Source organism: Mus musculus, chromosome 9, assembly GCF_000001635.26.
Source record: "Mus musculus strain C57BL/6J chromosome 9, GRCm38.p6 C57BL/6J".
NCBI classification, from domain to species: Eukaryota; Metazoa; Chordata; class Mammalia; order Rodentia; family Muridae; genus Mus; species Mus musculus.
In genome coordinates, this window is record NC_000075.6 from 29,589,752 (window position 1) to 29,592,331 (window position 2,580).

General features: G+C 42.7%; 1 protein-coding gene and 1 long non-coding RNA gene across 5 annotated transcripts in view; both read right to left on the reverse strand.

Moving 5' to 3' along the window:
• Positions 1 to 2,580, reverse strand: part of Ntm (neurotrimin) — a 968,521-nt gene that overhangs the window by 595,003 nt on the left and 370,938 nt on the right. The gene's annotated exons all lie outside the window — the stretch shown is intronic.
• Gm15521 overlaps positions 776 to 2,580 on the reverse strand; it is a 42,171-nt gene continuing 40,366 nt past the window's right edge. The window contains exon 2 of the long non-coding RNA XR_870602.3: positions 776 to 1,956. This is a non-coding gene — a long non-coding RNA (predicted gene 15521). The remainder of the gene's footprint in view (positions 1,957 to 2,580) is intronic.

The following is a 2,580-nucleotide window of genomic DNA, read 5'->3' on the forward strand; positions in this document are numbered from 1 at the left end:
TGTGGCAGCACCCTCAATCAGAGAGCGTGCCACCAGAGTCCCAGTGGAAGCCCCTGCCTTTGTGTGTCAGGGTTTGTTTAAGAAATGCCAGCCCTTTATAGACCAGAAGTGACTTAGGTTGTATCATCACTTGAAGACTTGTCTAACCCTCTGTCAAAGTGTAAAATGCTTCTATCTGCCCAAAAGATATGCACATCCACAGCTAGAAGCCCATGGCCCTCCAGGCATGATACAAATGCTTTTATCAGCACATCAACCTAAGCACAGTGATGTCAGAAGTATCAAAAATTAAGATTTGAGTTTCCATTTGCCAGAGAGTCCACTCAGTTCCATCTTCTATCACTGTGCCTAAAAGGGGCTTGGGGGTGAGTGTGTATTGGCCATAAATAACTACAGGGGACACTTAAACCTCTTTATCCAAAGTGTTGTAGAGTATCATAACAATACTATCAGGAAATTCTTCTTCCTTTTTAAAAACATTGATTATCTAACTAGACCTCTCCTTTCACCATCTCTGACAGGTTTTCTGCAGACAGCTGCAGGAGGGAATCCCCTACAATATTTGAAACTGGGAGACACTTTTCCTCTGATGCATACTCTGATGCATGCTACTAAGGACACTCATTGTTTTCAAATTTTTGTTAACTTGACTAGAAAAATTCATTTGATCTACATGTTCCGTATTATATGTAATAATCACCTCCATACAGATGTTGGATGGATAGAACTACATTTTTTTGTAGATTGGTTAAATAAATGCAACTATTTATTCCCCTTAGATCCCAAATTGCAATTTATTTGTGTGGAATTTAGAAATACTTAGCACTTTACATATCTAAAGTACTTTACAAACATTAACAAATTAATCCTCTCCATAGCCCCTTAATGTTCGGAATAATTAACTGCAAATCACAGATGGGGAAGTCAGGAAAGGTTAAGAGATGTGCTTCCAGTGGCAGAGAAAGTTGCTATCACCCAAGACAGGAAGCAACATGACCCGCTCTTCAACTGTGGGCTAATTTTGGAACATGAAGAGCTTCTAGGATAAGCAGTCATTTAGGCTTCAACTGAAGAGCCAATTTAGATGCTGGCAGGTTAATAGAGAGACTCAGTGCCCACCAGAGGGAAATGCAGGTGACTACAGGGTCTCTGTGTTCAAATGATTAAGGGCTGTGTGCTTGGGGTAGTCACACTGGATGTGGAAGTTCTTCCCAAAGGCCCATGCGCGTAAAGAACCCAGTGTCCTGTGCTTGGTTTCAAAACAACAACATGCACGACTGCTGCCATCTCACAAGGTCTCCCAACGTTGATGCTCATCACATACTCCTCTCGGGCTGAAGAAGAGGAATGAGTCAGTGGTCATCTGCCTGTGATTGGACAATGAGGCCAGTCTTCGCTCTGCTTGGCCTGCCTGCATTCTGACCAAGCACTTGGTAGGAACTCTACCTACCGCCGATGAACTTTTACTGAATCTGTGGTTCTGAGTTCCTTAAAATTCACACAGGGAATTATCCCTTTTAGGAAAATTACCACAAAGGCTAAACTGGTGGAACTGGCTTTGGTTCATAATTCCTGTAGCCATTTGACACCTCAGGTTTTTATAAAAAGTCATATTGAAGTTCTTCCCTCTTCCATTTTACCTCTATGAAAGCCAGTGCTTAAATAATTACTAGCTACCAGAAATAGATACCACCCAGTCAAAAGTTACTGTTCTAAATACTTAGGAACAAACAAAAACAAAACCAAAAAGCAAAAAAAACCCAAATACCCCGCCCCCAAAGAACAGGGTTAACTAATAAAATAAGCTAATAAAATCCAAAGCCAGATGTATTTATTTGCTTTCTGTTGCTGTGATAAAGACATTGACCAAAAGCAACTTGGGGAGGAAAGAGTTGATTTCACCTTATGGCGTGTTCGTCAGTGAGAGAAGCCAATGCAGGAACTCTGGGCAGGAACCTAGAAGCAGGAATGGAAGCAGAGCCCATGAGCAATGGTGCTTACGTAGCCTGTTCCACATGGCTTACTCAGGTTGCTTTCTTAGAGCACCCAGGACCACCAGCTTAGGGGAGACACACTATCCACAGCGATCTGAGTTCTCCCAAAACAGTCATTAACTAAAGAAACGGCCTTACAGATTTGCCTACAGGTCTAGCTGATAGAAGGCTTTTCTCCATTGAAGTTCTGTTTTCCCAGATGCCCTTGGTTTCTAGCCAGTTCACCGAAAATCTATCCAGAACATCCATTGGGAGAGGGTTGTCAGTAAAGGAAGGGTTATAAAATTATTAAGCAATTGTTAAGCATACTGGGCAAGGGGTTTTCTATAAACTCTGAACACCCAATGATGTACCCAGTGCCAGAGAAACACAAAGCAATAAAGACAAGTTTCCTGGCTGTGGTTGGACTGAAAATAAATCGAGACTGAAGATGTTTCCTACAAATGTATAACCAGTGAAGGAAGGGAGGCTGAAGCACCTTGGCTTGCGGGGGGAGGGGGAACCACAGGAGAGCCCTCTTCACAGAGCTTACTGCCTGGTCCTCCTTTGTGCACACAAACCCGGCAACTTGAACCTGTGCACTTAC